This window comes from Eublepharis macularius, chromosome 2 (genome assembly GCF_028583425.1).
Source record: "Eublepharis macularius isolate TG4126 chromosome 2, MPM_Emac_v1.0, whole genome shotgun sequence".
Taxonomy (NCBI): domain Eukaryota; kingdom Metazoa; phylum Chordata; class Lepidosauria; order Squamata; family Eublepharidae; genus Eublepharis; species Eublepharis macularius.
Window position 1 is genome coordinate 174,342,115 of NC_072791.1, and position 18,256 is coordinate 174,360,370.

At 42.6% G+C, this 18,256-nt stretch overlaps 2 protein-coding genes across 5 annotated transcripts in view; one reads left to right on the top strand and one right to left on the bottom strand.

The window, feature by feature from the left end:
• Window positions 1–2,870, bottom strand: part of ZRANB3 (zinc finger RANBP2-type containing 3) — a 63,870-nt gene extending 61,000 nt beyond the window's left edge. Inside the window, exon 1 of one of the 3 annotated variants that reach the window (XM_054970380.1) lies at window positions 2,783–2,870. The gene's annotated coding sequence lies outside the window, so the exon portion shown is untranslated. Of the gene's footprint in view, window positions 1–1,371; window positions 1,593–2,778 lie in introns of those variants that run through there. The other 2 variants (XM_054970381.1, XM_054970379.1) reach the window with 2 other exon arrangements.
• Window positions 2,871–3,169: 299 nt separating this feature from the next.
• The window catches only part of R3HDM1 (R3H domain containing 1), a 109,650-nt gene continuing 94,563 nt past the window's right edge, over window positions 3,170–18,256 (top strand). For both annotated transcript variants that reach the window (XM_054970845.1, XM_054970844.1), the window contains exon 1: window positions 3,170–3,333. The gene's annotated coding sequence lies outside the window, so the exon portion shown is untranslated. The remainder of the gene's footprint in view (window positions 3,334–18,256) is intronic.

Here is an 18,256-nt window from a genome sequence, read left to right on the forward strand (position 1 = left end):
AATCCCATAGATTCCATAGAGTTGCTGCAGAGGATCAGAGAACTTCCAAAAACAGTGTATCAGGCAGCAAGAAGGGGGTGCGGGATTAAAGCCCTCCATTCACTCTTTAGCTTTTAATTTGTTCATAGACATAGCCCCAGGGCTGTGCAAGAGCTTTGTCCAATTCTCCCTCCTTGGAGCTGCACTGTACACAAGGCACACAGCATGTTACTTTGAAGAATTACTATGCTTTACACAGGGCATAGGGGCAGATAGAAGAAGGGTAAGGTGAGAAACTCCCTCTATTTACAGAAACATGGATCTTACCCATCACTTCACAAAAGCATTTAGCAAATTTGTTTTTGTAACTAGTGCAAATACAAAACATGCAAATGACAGAAATATATTATTATTTGTCTAATAATGCCCCCACTTTAAAAATACTTGACCAGTTTGTTTGTTTTTAATTAGTCAAATACCCAGTTCAAGTGCCTTTAATACAGGGCTTGCTGGCCACCGAACTCATGGTGTTGCTAGGCCAATGGAGTGTGGCTGGATTAACAATTAGCCAAATCTTCAAATACTTGTCAAAACCAAGCAAGCAGTTAATTTATATCTGAGAAAATAAGCTTGTTCTGCAAACATAATGAGCAAAAAAAAACATTCTAGCTTATCCCATGCAAATATTTGAGATGATACAATGATTTTTATAGGTTTACAGCAGGGCTGTAAGTTTTAACCAGTAGATTAATCATTATTAATTGAGCAATCCTGAGCAGGTCTACAAGTACTACAAACGCTGTAAGTCTTTAAGGCACCACAGAACGCTTTCAGGTTTTTTGTCGACCCAGCCTGACATGCCTCCCCCAGTAGAACGCTCTATTAATCCACATTAAGAGATTTCAAAGCATGCAATCCTTAAAAACACTTTCCCAAGAGTAACAATCCTTAAAAACACTTTCCCAAGAGTAAGCTCCACTGAGTGGACAGGAATGCCAGTTCTGGTTTGGGAAATTCTGGTGATCTGAGGACAGAGTTTGGGGAAGGAGCTCACAGGTACGTGATGCCATGAATCTGAGCCTGCCCGGTGCCCGCCAAAGCTTCCGTTTCCTCTAGGGGAACTGATCCCTGTAGCCTGGAGCACAGCTGTAATTCCAGGAGACCCCCCAACCCCCACCCCCCGTAGACCTTAGCAGGACGCTGAAATAGCACCTTCGCTTTTCCAAGCCCACTGCAGTCAATGGAATTCAAAAAGGCCTCCACATGGCAACGTCCCTGGTTTTCAGTTAAGCCTGGTCGCCAACTAACTGAGGCCCTCTGGTCGTAGAAGGGCACAGGCCACAACTAAACATGCCGCTCGCCCCCTCTTCTCTCGCCCGTAAACAGCCTCACCAGTAACTCCGCACTTAGCTGCTCCGGCGGCGGCGGCCGCCAGACTTTTCGCGCTCACCGCTCCGGAAGTGACCTCCTCACTCAGACCAGAGCCAGTAGTCACTTGCAAATGACTGCCAGCGTGTTTATTTTAAAGAGAGTCGGGTTTCCACGCGTTTAAAGGCTTCCTCCTGTCTCCCCCGGACCCCAGTTTTTCCCAGCAGGATGTGAAAACTATGCCTCTCCGTGGGTCAGATAAAGCAAAAAACACTCTCCTTATTTGCTCTCTTTGCCCCTTAACCCAAGAAGCTCCGGGGCAGCAATTCGCGCCCTTTCGCATCGAAATGTGGTTACGTAGAGCCGCACCGCGGAAGGAGTTGCCATCCAATCCGCGCCCCCGCCGAGACGTAAAGGAAGAAACACTGAAAGAAGCTGAACCCGCGCCCGTTTTCCCCTGTTGAGCGCGTAGTTCAGTGTGAGGCTACCAGTACTGGGTATGGAGCTGGCGCTTGGGCTGAGGGAGCTGAAGCACCATTCTGTTTGAGGGCTGTGTGAACAGATGGAAGCTGCCTTAGTTGGTAATTAAAGCGCCTTGGCACGAGGGGGCAATTCGAAGCCTTCCTAGTTAGTCGCATGTTTGCGTGGCCTATGAAGGCTGGAAAGATTGCGCGCGTCCAGCGTGTGTCCCGAGGTACCAGAGGCGGAGCGCGCATGATACATGGAAAGGCAGTAAGAATGGCGGGGTGGATTGGCTCTGAGAAAAGCGAGGCACTGCTGTGTACTAGGAGGTAGCACAAAAATTGCGTAAGATATTAGGAGCAAGAGGGGCGCGCAACGCAGTCTTCAACACAAATACTCAGGAGTTTTGGTAAATGCCGTGAAACTCGCTAATCCAACAAATGCGCATAGGATTGCAACCTGATTTAGTGCGCACCTTCTAAAGTCTCCTCAAAAGTTCAGAGGGGCTGTGGCTTATGTAGAAGAGATAACGGAAAGTATAAGATGATGATAAACGATGCTGCTGAGGTTCGGCCGCAGAATTCTACCACTGAAAGCTACAGGGCGTTTTGCTCTAAGGATTCATGGGCGGGCGGTGTCGTAATCTGCGAGCCATGGCAACCATTAATAGGGGCAGACTGCAGGAATCTACGCTCGAAGAAGCGATTTGGAGGAGAAGGCACCTGTGAACAAGAGTTCTATGGGAAGGTGGTAAAGCTACTACTACGAATCCCAGGATGCCCTTTAAATAAAGCTGCGGCATTTTTTTTTAAATGTATCTTGGGATTTGTAGTTCTTTTTTCTTCAATCTCTGAAGAATCTTTGCTTCCAACATCCAAAGGCCCCTTAGGGCAGTTGTCCATAACATCATGCCTCGAGGCGTGCACAGAAAAGAGCCAAGAATCCATGCCATTCTGGAATGCTACCCACCTACCGTAAAGCTGAGAGCTGCCAGTCACCTCAAGGCTATAACATCACTGGTCACTTTCCCATCGGTAGGCAGGGCTTCCGTATGCCGGTCTTTTAAGCCCCTCTTGAATTCCCCTATTGGTAGTTGCCTAATGTCGTTCAACAGACATGTAGCTTTCAATTGGTTAACTCAACCTGGCCGGGGCGTTTTTTCCCCTTGCGTGAGCGGAACGTACACCATTCAGAGGACAGTTCCCGGGGAGAGAAGGGGAGGGCGAAGGAGGGGGCAACGACGGCGGTGCTTTGAGCTCTTAATGGCTGGGCGGGGTGTCAGTCACCGGTATGACGTGTCGTGATTCGCTGTCAGGGCCCGTAGAGGGTGGTTCTCGACTGCACCCGCGGCGGCGGCGGCAGCAGCAGGAGGAGCCGGAGCCGCTGTCGGGGGCTGGTGATGGGGCTAATTCCCCCTCGTGTGTGAAGCCCCCCGAGCGAGCCGGCCTTGCCGCCGCTTCCTCGTCCCCTTTTCACCCCTTCCCTAAAGCCCGCCCTCCCGTTCGTCAGGCTTGAGCCACTGCGGTAAGTTGCCTCCATCCTGCTTCATTATAAATCACTCCCTCCCCGCCTGTCTCCTCAGCTCGCTCCTCGCAGCCTTGGAACCCCGGCCCGTTCGATGCAAGGAGCACGCACGCGGCTGGTCTGCCTGTGCCTCGCCGCTCCGCTCCGCTCCCCCCGGGCCTGCCTCGGACGGAAGTGCGTGCCCGCCCGCCTGCCTCCCTCGTGGACGCAATTGGTGCAGTTACGCCCCCGGACCTTGCAGGGATGGGGGAAGTGGCCGTGGGGGTGGCTGTTCCCGTGGGTTCCAGTGTGTGGGGCCCGATCCTTTCTGTGTCTCTGCACGGACACATGGATGTGTGTATGTATAAAACAGAACGTGTATGATTTATATCTTGTGTATCACATATATAAATGTGGGTATGCATATTTCTCTTTAATTTCTCGGTACAGAATTTTTGTAAATGTTTCAATGACCTTAAGCACCCTGTTTCTTTTGGGACCCAATACAAATTGCTGGTTTTGACCTTAAAATCATTAAAGCGGTTGGATCCTGAGTGTCTATGGGATCATTTCTGCTTGTACTGTCAGAACCAGGGCTTGAGAACACAGAAGTTCTTCCTTAAGGATCCAGTTCTAACTGAGGCTTGGTTGGCTCTGGCCGAAAGGACTGCCTCTTCTGCTTCACCTGTGTAATGACCTCCCCATGTGTTGATATTTACCCCCATTCCTGAGGGCCTTCTGGACTGATGTGAAGGCTTGTGTGTTCCAGAGGTCCTCTGATTTAAGACTGAGGGCTTGCTATAGTTGTTTGTTCTTGATGTTATGTTGGGGGAGTCTCTTATTTATAGTTTATGGGATTTCTGATTATATGTCATTTGGCTTTAAAATATATTATGTGGTGTTTGGGGAATAGTTCTGTTTGAAATGCTGTTTAAAAATGCATGAAATAAATAATGGTGGCAAATGCCTATTTCTCCAGGCAGGAGTTATAATGGGAAAAAAATCCCAGCCTACCCCAAGTGATGTAGGTGCTTCCCAATTGGTTCTTGCCCTGCCCTCCCCACAATGATATGGTCATCATGGTTCCCTGTAGTTTTCCCAAAAATAAGGGCTACTTTTCCCACCCATAAAAAAAGATTGCCAGTACATTGTCATAGGTCCTGCAGTGAGTAACTAGTAATTTTCCCCACTGAATGGAACTAAAGAAGTGGATTCTATGTGCTCTGCTAATGCAAGGTAGCCAGTTAAGGCTAAGGATGTAGTTTCAGTCCAGTAGGTTGTGTCAAGGAGACTGTCTGATATGAATACAGGTGCTTTTGAAGATTCTCTGTTCCAAAGTACACCTAGCACACCTGAGCCTTTAAGTCCAATGTAGAAACTGCCAGTGGCATGTATAAAGGGGTGCTCTACAGGAAGTGGCCATCTTGCAAATTTAGTTATACTTCCATGGAGAGGGAAATATCTTGCAAACTTATTCCAAAGATTGTATGGTAAACCCCCCAAGTACTTTAATGGTGGTGTGGGCACAAACATGCACCCAAAGACATGGAAAACAATATCCGTTTCTTCATTTATGCCATCCAGGTATCCACTTGCATAGGCCTGATGGGCAATGTGACGAAGGAAGTTCCTGCACCCTTTTGCTGAGTGCCACAGATCAAGTCTGGCAGGTGGCTTCTGTTTCCTCTTCTATATGTATCCTGCAGCATTGACTTCCTGCCCTCAAAGGCCGCTGTAATATCAAAGTGTTCTCTGTGATTATATGGCACAGCTTACTCCTTGAGACACTGGGACGTTATTGGTTCTAAAGAATGAGAAATGCAGCGGTGATAAAGGGGTGCACTAATTGGTTGAAACAAGCATAGAAGTATAACCAAAGCTCCTAGCTCTCTGATTTACATCTATTTGGTTTTACCTCTGTACTATATAAAAATAAAGTAGGGACCCAATTCTTTCTTTAGTTCAGCTGTTTGTTACAGAAGATGGTCTCCCTGAGCATTTTGAATCTAGTTAATGCAAGCCTAAGCAGAGTTATATGGTACCCTTCTGAGCCCACTGTCTTCAGTGAGTTTAAAAGGGTGTAACTGCTGAGAAATGGGACTGTAAATTTATATAAAATCATCCATCTGTAAGCTTTTAAAGCATATAGGGAAACATTTTTCTGTCATCACGGTATTTTTAGAGCCTGAAAAGAGAAAATGCCAGTTGTTTCTATGCACTTTACTCCCTGGACCTGTAGTCAGTGACTCTCCCCCCCCGCCCCCCCACACAGAAACCATAGCTGAACAATCCTGAAGGCCTCCTTTTAAGGGCTTGATACTTCTATAGTGATTATCAGGGCAGAGCCCGTTGAGAGGATGGCATGTAATGGCAAGTTTTCAAGGAGGTACACTATGAAATTATCAGATTTGGAATTGGGATGGAAGAGCATTTGGTAATGCTGTTTATCCTTAGAGATGTTGGTCAGCAGTATGTTCTCCATCTTCGATTTTACACTGATGGGTTAACTAAAGCATATTGGGGAACTCTTGATAGTCCAGATGTTCGGTGGTGTATTTTGAGCCCACTGCATATGTTATTAGTTTCTACATTTGATACAGAAAAGAGCAATACCTGAAGTACTTCTTGTAGCCACGCTGACATCTTGTCTGAACTGACTTGGAATAGGCGCATGTTCTGCAACTCTCTTCAAAATGTTTTTCTAGATAAATACCTTTACAGTTCTTGGAATTTTCCTCAAAAATACAAGGGTCAGTTTAGTAGTTTTGAACATCATTTAAAAATAGCAGTCAATGAAAGCATTAGACAATGAAACTAGGTTTAGAAGCTGTATATTGTTTCTTGCAAAAGAGATGGTCAGTATGGTTTGAAACTAGGTTTAGAAGCTGTATATTGTTTCTTGCAAAAGAGATGGTCAGTATGGTTTTTCCTTTGCCAAAAGACTACTCTTCCTGTTCATGGTTGTGTCTGGCACTGGGTGAGTTTAAGTCCAGATGGAACAGGACATGAACTACATAATTGTCTGATTTTAACAGCCTTTCTGTATGATATTTAATTTTAAAATGAAGTTTGGTATAATGTATGGGAGCAAAGAACTCTTCATTTTTCTTTAGGAAAAAAAATGCAAGTGGCAAGTAACTGCTTAGATATACTTAATAGTGCAATCCTATACTGAATTGCTGTAGTCTAAGCGCAAACTGGAGTAACCCTGCATAGGATTACACTGTCAGGATGCTATGGTTTTGTTTGTTTTGAGTGCGAAGGGTTTGGACTTCATTTGTAGTGAAGCCAAATGAAACTGGTAAGCAAACGCTGTGGGTTTTCCTTGTCCATAGTTCTCTGGCAGACTGATTCTTGGTATGCATACAGTCTGATTCAAATCCTTCATAATGTTGTCATAATGAGGAGCTCATGTATGACAAGGTGTAGTCCAGTTTGTTGTTTATTTGTGGTAGGTGGCGGAAGGTTGCAATAGTATAATTCTGTTAGATAGTGAATACAAATGGGGATGATCTACAACTAGCTTTCTTCCCTATAATAGCATCAAGCCCTTCCTCGGGTTATTCAAGAAGAAGAAGAGGAAGGACTGCAGGAATAGTGGGAGGCAGGGCTTTTTTTCTGGGAAAGGAGGTGGTGGAACTCAGTAAGTTGCCCTAGGAGAAAAAGGTCACATGGCTGGTGGCCCCGCCCCCTGATCTCCAGACAGAGGGAAGTTTAGATTGCCCTCCGCTGGAGTGGCACGGAGGGAAATCTAAACTCCCTCTGTCTGGAGATCAGGGGGTGGGCCACCAGCCATGTGACCATTTTCAAGAGGTTCCGGAACTCCGTTCCACCGTGTTCCAGCTGAAACAAAGCCCTGGTGGGAGGGATCCCTATTCTTTCATGTTTGTGCATCATTCCCGGCTATTGAGGGAAAGGGGAAGAGCATCAGTTTTGTTATCAGAATGTGTGTCTGGGGTGATGTGGAGAAGCTACCAAGGTGAATTTTTTTTGTGTGACCATATTGAATCTGCTTCAGCCTGGACAAATTTTTTAACCCTTGCTAATGTGCATAGTATTACATTTGTATAGGAACTTTGCTTGGGGAAATGTTAGGAGTGTATTTCAACTGAATTACTTTGCAGAATATTGGAGCAAGCAAACTGCCAAAAGGATGCATACCTGCAATTTTCTGGGGAAAATGGTTAAAAGTAGACAGAATCTGATGTCAAACTCCTGTGGTTTCTTGCAGCTGTGGTTGTGGGAGCTGTAAATGTTTGGTTGGCAGGTGTAAGCCTCCTAAAATAAGTCTTCATCTTTCACAATGCTCCTCTTGGATGAGACAAAATTGAATTTACCTTGGGTCCCTTCACCCTTGCACGATCTTGCCTAGAGTTGCACTGTGTCGGCAATTGTCATAATACTGTAGCTGAGCTCTTCTTTGCATTTCTCAGGCTTATGGTAGGATGAATAAGCATTAGCTGCTCCTGCAGGAGTGTGGGTTCTTCTCACCCAGTAAAGAGGATTGTGCTCTGAGAATTCATGTGCTGTTACATCAGAGGTCTGCTTTGCTCTCTGTGATGAGCTGAACTGGCTTTTCAGTCAGTGTGTTCTGTAGGCCCTGCCCTGACATTGCACATATGATCAAACAACAGAGAAATAGGTATTTAAACAGATTGACTGTTTTTTTGTTGTTGTTGTTCCTTCCTCCTGTCTTAAGTAAGAACAAAAGTATGGGAAGGGTTGTATATACCTATAGAGAATGGCGGAATACATTTAATACAAATTAAAATGCATCTGATGAGGTGAGCCCTGACTCAGAAAAAGCTTATCCTGAAATAAATTTTGTTAGTCATTAAGGTGTCACTGGACTCCTGCTTTATTTTGCTGCTACAGACTTTCCTGACTGCCCATCTGGAACTACTAACATGTATTTAGTGTGCTTGAGTAGAGCTTCTGGAAACAGTGCTATAGATAGTATTAAAAAGAGGTAGCATTCTCCTGCTGTTCCACAAGTTCACTCTCATCTCTGAATTGGTAGAGATGTTGGCCAGCCAGTTAAACATTCAAACAGTCACTCTGTCCCTCTCTGCCCACTCACTCCCTTGCATGCTGGTGCTGGTGCTGTCCCCTCTTCCTCAGCTGTCACTTTTTCCTCTGCTGATGGGTAAATGAAAGTGCCTGACAGAGAAGATGCACAGCTTTCTTATATTGCCTGTGTGATATTTTAACTTTACCCAGCTAGTAGAGGAAGCAGTAATGTGGGGCAAGGCTGATGATGTCTTCTGAACCAACATTTGTCTTATTGGAAACACGAATATTTGTCCTACTCTCCATCCTTTTTAAGTGGTCCAGAATACCAAGGCTTAGTATTTACTGCTTCAGCTCAAGGCCTTCACAAAAATGAAATACGTATCAATCTGTCTTCGGAAGTTATTACTGCAAACAGAGCAACTTTGTGTTATATACCAGTCACTTCCATCTTAGTATTATTCCTTTCTGCTTCTTAAATTCATGTGCAACAAAACAAAAATTCCTTGGACCTTACCATATGGAACATCGAAACTTGTAGAAGAAGTCCTTCTATGCTTTGCATGGGAGTATTTTATATTCTAGTGGTGTGTCTACCATGGAAATATTAATTGGCTGGACTAGAGCCATACTGAAGATGTTGTGGGACCAGAACTTGAATCTGTATCTCTTTAGTTTCATGGTAATGCAAAGTGGCCTATGCAGGCCAAACTTTTGGATGTGATTTGTTAAGCATCTTATCTGAACCATGAGTAAAGACTGGCCACAAACTGGTAGTGAGCTTGCATTGACCAGTGTTAGATATTTCATTTGCATTGGTTAAGGTAGCTTTTCTGCTTGCTAAGTAAAAAAAAAAATGTCTCCTAGAGAAAAGGCTTATGATTTCAGGATGTCTTTGGAGTCTTACACAGAATTAAGGTAATAGATTCTGTTCAGCACTAAGCATGGCTACCAGTTATAGGCCAGCTTGTGTGCTGGGATGACCAGTGCCTTGCTCACTAGCTAACTCTATACATTTTTGGAGTTTCCTCTGGCTTTTTTTTCTGGTGCAATAGCTTTGTGCTAGTTGTTGCTGTTCTTCATCTGTTCCTTTTGGTGACTCATTAGTGATACTGCTCCTGTTCTAATAATTTCAGTATCTTTTGGTGTGTGGAGTTTTGTTTGTTTGTTTGTTTTGCTGCTAGACAGCCAGAGAGCTCTTTAGCTTTGGGTGTATTTGTGAGCTTATTTAGACTTTAATTTCTTCATTAGATTTCATAGCATTTCCTTTTCTGAGATGGTACAAATCTTGTATTCACCTCCAAAGAAGGGGCAAGCCATTTCCTTGAAATAAGATAGGATGGATGCTAGAAAATTGTGTATCTGATCATAAACACTGTAGTTTTGAGCCCCTTGCTAACAGGTGTCTGGTCATATATCCAGATGAGTTAGCTGTGTTAGTCTGTAGTAGAAAAATAGTAAAGAGTCCAGTAGCACCTTTAAGACTAACCAACTTTATTGTAGCATAAGCTTTCAAGAGCCACAGCTGATGAGAAGAGCTGTGGCTCTCAAAAGCTTATGCTACAATAAAGTTAGTTAGTCTTAAAGGTGCTGCTGGACTCTTGACGACTGACCAGACACCTAGTAAACTTAAGAAAACTAACAGTTTTTCTGTTTTACTGACCCCAAGACATTTAGCTGGATAATATAATGAACTTTAACACTTTGAAAACAATTTATGATTTCAGATTTGTACTACACCTTGTGATACATTAAAGCACTTTTTTCTCATACTTGCGAAAGGCCTCTGGACAGTGACCTCGGTATATTACTAAAATGAAAATATTGTAGATTAAAAATGACTGCTTTAACTTGTTTTTTATAGGAGATGTTGAAAATTATGTGACAAATGACAGTTGATCTATGAAAATTGCATAGGACAGTTGCATAGGATAGTTGTGGTAGTGGGTTTGCCCTATTCGATTTTATTAGGTACTATATTAATACAAACTGGAGAGCCAGTTTGGTGTGGAGAACCAGTTTGGTGTAGTGGTTAAGAGTGTGGGACTCTAATCTGGAGAGCCTGGTTTGATTCTCCACTCCTCCACTTGAGGCCAGCTGGGTGACCTTGGGTCAGTTACAGCTTCTAGGAGCTCCCTCAGCCCCACCCACCTCACAGGGTGTTTTGTTGTGGGGATAATCATAACATACTTTGTAAACTGTTCTGAGTGGACATTAAGTCATTCTGAAGGACGGTATATAAATCGAATGTGGTGGTGGTGGTGGGTTGTTGTTGTTGAGTTGTTTTTTCAGTTTAGGGAGCCTGTGATAGGAGGATTCTGTGCATGTTGACTCAGAAGTAAATTGTACTTGGATACAATAAGATTCATTCCCAGATAAGTGTGCATAGGATTGCAGTGCAGTACTTCGCTAACTCCTGTACTGTTTTGCTTGATTCTGATTCAGTAGCTGAAACCAAGCTTTGATTGTTGTGCAGCATCTTAGCATTTGCATGCTCTTTGCTCCTCTTTACTGCTCCAGTTTTCTCTTTTGCGTTCTAGTTTGGGCAAACCAATTTGGACATCATGGCAAGTGATGATTTGCCTGAACCATGAGGAGAGGTTTGAAATATTCAAGAGAAGAAAGGAGTATATGAGGCCAAAACTCATGGCCAAACCACAGTTTGGCACTTAACTGAAAAGAAGAAGCAACAGAAGTATTAGATTTTCTTTAAAGGAATAGTGATAGTACACTGACAGGTATAGTATGTGTGAGGTAGGCAGACAAAACAATGGCTTACATTCTAAGCTTCCTTGTAGTAAGTGCTTCAGCTTGTGGAAGGCGGGGTGTTTACTGATTCCCTCCCCCATTTACTGCAACCCGTGTTCCTGAGTCTACTGATCCATGATGGAGAGCACTATATGTGGTGGGGGATAGATGACTGCAGTGGGGACAGGCAGAGATGAGGCAGGTGGAAAAGTTAGTACTTATACAGTGCAGCTCCATTCATGCTGCATAAGATCCAAAACTTGGCTCTTCTTCACTTTCTGTCCCATCACAGAGCATGGCCAGTTCCCATGCAAGCAGTGCCAAGGAACAGTCTCTACATAATTGAACTGAGTGTGATCCTCTGGGCAAGAAGTGTGTATTCCTATTGTTTTTATTTAAGTGGGAGTGGTAGGGAATATTTTAATGAATAGTATTACAGGAGTAGCTAATGTTGTTTTGCCGCTGTTAGAGTAAAAGATGAAAGAACTAGATCTGCAAACACTTGTAAAGCCACAGTTTCTAAGAAATAACTTCTATGTGCTCCAAAAGTTGAGGGTAGATGTTGTGTCTTGATTTGTGTGTGGGTATGTTGTGGAAACTGTTCTACTTCTCATTGTACATGAGAGGTGTCTAAACAAGTTTTTAATAAAAGAAGAAGGTAGAACGCAGCAGCATATTTATTTGGCTGTTCAGTAGAAAGCGTTAATCAAAGCCTCAACTGCTGAAATATTGAATTCTGAGAAGGCTTTGATTTAATGTGCAGTTCATAAGCTCCTTTAAAGAGTGTCTCAGATTAGCCCACTCCTATAAATGTTACTCATAAGTAAATGGCAATAAGTACTATAGGATTTATTCCCATGCATGTAGGATTGCAGCTGTTGTTAGAGTGTGAGCATTATGTGTTTTCCAAGCTTTGACTTCAGCAACTTAAAAACATAGATGTTCTGGTAATTTTTGTTCTAAAATATATCTGTGAGGTAGGTTTCTTAAAAAAAGAAAGACAACATCACATGTATTTCCTATGATAATAAAAAGGCAGTGGGCGGGTAGGGCCTTTTCCAGCACTTTTTGAGGGAGGACTTAGTGGGACCAGGCCCAGAAACAACCACCACACGACTTGACTTGCACGACTCTCCCAGGCCTGGCTGCTTGCTACAAAGCGCCCCCCCCCCCCGCCCGCCCAAGCCAGTGTAGTATAGTGCTTAGAGTTTCAGAGTAGAATGTGGGAGATCCAGGTTCAGATAACAACTCTGCAGTGGAAACTCGCTGTGTGACTTTGATCCTGTCAATACTTTGGGCCTTACCTTCCTCTCAGGGTTGTTATGAGGATAATATGGAGGCAAGAAGCCTGGGTCCCCACTGTGGAGAAATGAAGTATATAAATGAAGTAAATGAATAAATATAGATGAAGATGGGGGATAGATAAAAGGTAAGTATTTTGGTGGGTTTGAAAGAGACAAGGATGTAGGGAAAGGTGAGCATATGGAGGCTGCCAGGAGAAAGGAAAGAGGAAATAGTGTGGGGAAGGGGATACAAGGAAAAGTGAAGTACTCCACTCAAATCTTTGCACGTTCTTCACCATGCAACTAAGCCATAGGGGAGAGGCTGCCTGGGGTGGAAGGGGGGAAAGTGAAAACAGGGGGATAGGAGAAGAGGAAGCAGGAAAAGGGGAGAGGCTAAGGGGAGCAGTGAAGGAAAAGAGGACATGGTGCAGGAAGAAAACATGAGATGCCCCCTCAAGTCCTTGCCAGTCTCCTATCTATTAGGGATGTGAAAAATGAAATAAACTAGCCAGAAATACATTCAATAATGTTTGTTCTCTTAAAGTAGCTTCCAGAATGATGAACCAAATCTGGAAAACCACATTATAACAATACCTGCCCATCACAAAGTATGTATGGTTTGGTTTGGTTTTAACCTAGCAGCAGTGGTGGCATGCAGGCACTGGGTCCGCACAGCAGCATGTTGTTTTCTTTAACGACATTCATGAATTGGATCCCAAGGGGAGAGACCCCTTATGTTATTAATTAACTTTGTTGGCAGGAAGGAGGAATGTGCAAAAATGCATCTCCCCCCCCCCCCATTGCTACCCAGGTAATGACTTTGACTATTTACCAGTTGGGTCCTCACAAGAGGAGAACCCTCTCCACCTATCGGCTTTGGAAATGTTTAGAAGGGAGAACTTGCAGACTTCAAGCATAGGCTGCATTTCTGGGAAGCACTATTGAATAATATGGAACTTACATCTGAGTAGACCTATTGAGGTGCAGTTTGGTTTGCGGTGCTACCTGGGCCTTGGTCTGTCCCCCCACACCCCTATCAGATCACTTGGGCAGTTGGTCACTGTGAGGAAAAGTGCTGTTGGAGGGGTAGTAAGGGGTCTGTTCAGTCAATCAGACTTGATAAGAAGCCCTGGAAGACTTCAATCATAGGCTGCAATTCTAAGGACACTTCCCTGGGAGTAAATACTATTGAATAACATAGGACCTGCATCTGAGTAGACATGTTTAGGATTGTCTCCCCCTAATATAGTATCTGCCAAAACATTTATTTAAAAACAAATTCTCCACGTCAAGCTCAAGTCAAGGCTCCTGCGAGTCATTTGTCTACTCTGACCTTTCAAAACCAATCCTGCCTGTCCACAGCAAAAGGAAAACTTGCGGGAAAAACAGGTCTGTATAGGCGGGGAGGGGGGGGGGATTCAGGCAGTCATGCTGCCAGCTTGCCTGCCTGCATTTGGGAAATTGAGATTGGTGGTGATGAATGCAAGAACACCTCATTTTGCAGCAGAACTCTGAGTGTCAAAAGGAAGGATTTGCCCTCAAAGATAATAATTTATTGGAAATAATTGAAAATATAAAACAAGAAAAAGGTGAACATAAAGCAGAATTGTTCTTAATTCCACCGCTGCTCCTCCTCTACCTCTTTGTACGCCATCTTCCTGACATAGTGTGCACCCACCGACACTCGCCTTCTTCAGGGTCCATTGTTCTCTCTGTGTGTGTAGTGTAACAGAGAAAAAACTTGATGGATTGATGGTTTAGAGGGAGAGCTGTGTTCTGTGTGATTTTGGTACTGTTAAGTGTGAAAACAGCTGCTCCAGAGAGTCTGGAAGCCTCCATGGTAAAGAACAGGGCTGAAACTCATGATGATAACAAAAAGCCCCAAATGGATTAGATCTGAGCTGGCAACATCTTCACCCAGGAAAAAAACAATAATGGTACCTAGTTTGTTCTGAAACTCCTGATATGAAAGTGAAACAAATTTTTTTTAAGTGCACTCCCTTAATATCTACACACTTTCTTCCTCAGAGACTTTCACTATAATTATGTCGTACAGTAGTTCTTATCCTTCTCTTGCTTGGGCTTCATTATGGAAAAACACAAAAAAGGGAACAGTTTTTATGCAAATGCTTCCATCTTCCTCAGCTCAAGGATACCTCTCTGTTTGATGAAAGTGAAACAAAAATTAATCCTTGTTCTGGTCTTGCTTTCATTTTACATTGGGCATGCAGGTCAAATCAAAACCAAATTATGTGAACTGATAGCTTGATTTTTTTAAAAAAATTGTTCTCTTCCCTAACCCCCAATTTCAGTTTACAAATCAATACATCATACAAATACTTGCACAATTCCTAGGAATCATCACCTGAAAAAGTTAATTACAACTTTGAAAATGTCAATGGCATCAATTCACTGTTTCATACAATTAATGATAACCAGCCTTCAGAAACAGAAATTTTCTGTTTGAAGTGGTCTGTTCCACATCTGAGTACCTTTGCTATCAGTTGGTTGACAATGGGCCCTCCCTCTTTCATATATGTATCTTAAACTAATGACAATTTTATGCTTGTTTTTATTTCCTGTTTTTTGTCATGTATTATGTCAGTTGTATGTATTCCAGTATGGTGTAGTGTCTATGGTCTGGGCAACTCAGGTTCGATTCCCTGGTCTAGCCTCAAAGTTTGCTGAGTGACCTAGGGGAAGTCACATACTCTTAACTTAAGCTAAGTCATAGGGTTGTTGTGGAGAAAAAATGGAGGAGAGGACTGTGGTGTCAGTCACTTTGGGTCCCTATTGGGAAGAAAAATGGGGTATAAATGAAGTAAAAAAAATTCTTCCTCCCTGATTTTTTTTTTGCATTTTAATTACTTGAGCTATGTTCTGCTGTTCTTCAATTCCACTTAATAGTTATCTGAAGAATATAGCTTCTTATGATTAAACAATCCCCCCCCCACACACACACACACCATTTGCTTTCAGGTAGTTTGTGTGATTAGCTGCAATCAGTTTGAGTATTCCTATCAAGGGGTTTTTTAAACATCTCTGTCAAGTACTCACAAAAACAAATAATAGACAAATTGAGTCCTGCCCCTTCTTGCCAGTCCATCTTTTTATTCTCTACCCCACCCCCTTCTGTGCACCAAAACCTGTCTGTGCACAAGGTAGAATACTTAGCAGTGAAAAGGGGAACTCAGTTAATACAGGATCTCTTCCTGTTGCAGCTGGAACTTCCTCTTTCACCAAGCCATCACTTACTGTTGAGGATGATGGGAATTTCTAGTGTTCTGGCATTTCAAATTGGAAAATATAATAGGAAAGGGCCTATACTTCCTGCAGTGTTTAGGAAGACCTCTTCTGTACCATTTAGTTTCCCTCCACCCACTGTTTGTGACTGTAAGGTTTGTTGCAGCAGTGAGGGCAGATGTGAACTTTATTTAGAGTTGGGCCCAGATTTGAAGCAGGCTGAAGCTTTTCTGAGTTGAGGGCAGAGATTCTTAGTACAAGTATCCAGAGTAAGATTTGTCATGTTAGTAAAACTAATGCAGAACTGTTATGTGACTTTGTGTGCTTTTCTTAGAGAGAGGAGCATTGGAAGAGTTCTTGGATATCTGTATCAAGTATCTGTTATTTACTTGTTTTCATATTATCAAAGTCCTCTAAACAGATTTCAATGAAGGCCAGTGTGATGTAGAATATAGATTTGCTTTGGTCATGAAATAAGCAGGGTGAAATCTCTGTTTAGAACCAGATTGTAATTTATGGTGGCAGGTGTGTGTGTGTGTGTTGCATTGCTGGTACTTGCATGGGGAAATGTAATGTTTGAGAGGGAAATGTGCTATAATCATGTGGAAAGTGGTCAATTTTTTCATGTTCAGTATGAGTCAACCCTCAGCTGTGAAGCTCTGTGCATGGCATTGGGTGGTTCGCCTGTACCTGAGTGTAATCCGCTTCATGTGGTTATAATGAAGAGATGTTGGTAGGTTTTAAAACACTGTGTCCACTCAAAGTATACGTGGTAGAAAAAATATGAAGCCTGGTATGAGAAGTATTTGTAGTTTATTAATTCTCTTAACTGTATGTAGAAGGGAAGGGTGACTGTGGCTTTTCTTGCTTTACACAAAAAGAGGGGTGTCTGAGTATATAAAGGCTGAAGAACTTTTAGAAGGCTGCCTGGTAATATTTTATGACTTGACACAATGAGCAGCAAAATTGTGCATTATTACCGTGTTGCTTTTTTCTTGTGTCATATATCATAAGCTATACTATTTTTTTTTTAACTGATCAGCAAAATCACTAAGAGTGAGCTGTTCAAATTACTGATATGATCTAATTGTTTTCATGTTTCTTTACTGCCAGGCATAGAGATTTCCAGACCCAGATCTGCTTAGCTTCAGTAAGGTGGGTACTATTGTGTCCACTCCAACCATATCCTAGGACCTAAGGAATCCAGGCTTTGTTTTAATCCCTCCAATTGCTAGTGTTTGAACAAAGGACATTTCATTGATAGAATTCAAAAGCCCAGCATTCTTTTACCTGAAGATTAAAAGTGAGTCTCTCATAAAAATTTTAACATTATATCTTACAAAGAGATGGATAGCTTTATCTCACCTCCACCCCACTCCCTTCCCACTCTCATTTCCACTTCTCATCAGTGGTTAATATAATGTGCTGGTTTAGTGCAAGATGGAGTTGCTGTATTGTTAGGCCTTATGTGCAATTTAGATTGCAGCCTTATTGATTTACATAAGCAGCATTCAATTTCTGCTTTGTTCTATTTAAAATGCTAATGTTTAGCACTGCTGCTACAGGACTAACAATTGTAGCAGATGCTCTTAGATGCATTTTTTGCTGTGAAAGGATGTGTAGTGCCTCTGCCAGGCCTTGAATGAAACTGACCCAGGTGTGCTGACTTCAATCTTTGTTTTCTAGTACTGTGATAGCCTTCTATTCCTGTTTTTGCATTTGATGCAGTATGCCCTTTACGTTCTACTGAGAATATGGGACATGTCTTAGTTGATCTGGCCTGAAGCCTTTTCTCAAACATTTCTAGCAGTTCCAGTAATGGTGACATGCCAGTTTGCATGACCATGCATCAAAATGTGCACAGTAAGTAAATGTTATAAGCAGGAACTACAATATTGGTGAGGTTTTTCTGCATTTATATCTTTTAATGCTTTGTTTATTTTTAAAAAAATCTGTCTGCAAATAGAAACCTACAGCAGAAAAGCAGTTAAAACCTTTCTCTGTAAATAAAACTACCATACCAGGAGAAGGTTATTGTAGTTTTTTATGGTGGAGCCTTTATACAGCAGGTGGAAGGTTCGTTCTTTGAAATGGTACAGTATACCATAGCTCCTCATTTTGCTGGATACCCCCTTAGTCAAATATATGGCAAAACTTGGGCAGAAGGCAGTACTGTAGGGGCGCGTGAATAAACTGTAAGGGCAAGTGAATAAATGGTATAAATATACTTTTGTTGGAGTTTGGAAGGTCCCTAAAGAAGCATTCTGTTGGCTGGATGTCTGTAGCGAGGGAGAAGGTTTCAGTACCTTGCCTTAGTGATTCATGAGCACGGTAGACGGTAATTCCTTGTTCTTTTTCTTTGATCTGCCTGTTTTGGATTTGAGGTAAAATTCACCTTTGCTACTGTTCTTGGTTTCACTGATTTATCTTTAGAAAGTTTCAAATATCTCGGCTTGATGTATCTTTTTCTTGCCCTATAAGCAGGTGTTAAAGAATTTACATGCAGTCAGTATATATAAGCCAATCTTCAATGGTATAAACCAGTCTTCAATGGTAGCTGCCATTGAAAGAAGAAATGCTGTCAGGTGACTAGTTTTGAAAATTTCTTATAATAGGGACGATGTCTGGTTTATTTTTTTAAAAGATTCTGACTGATGTAC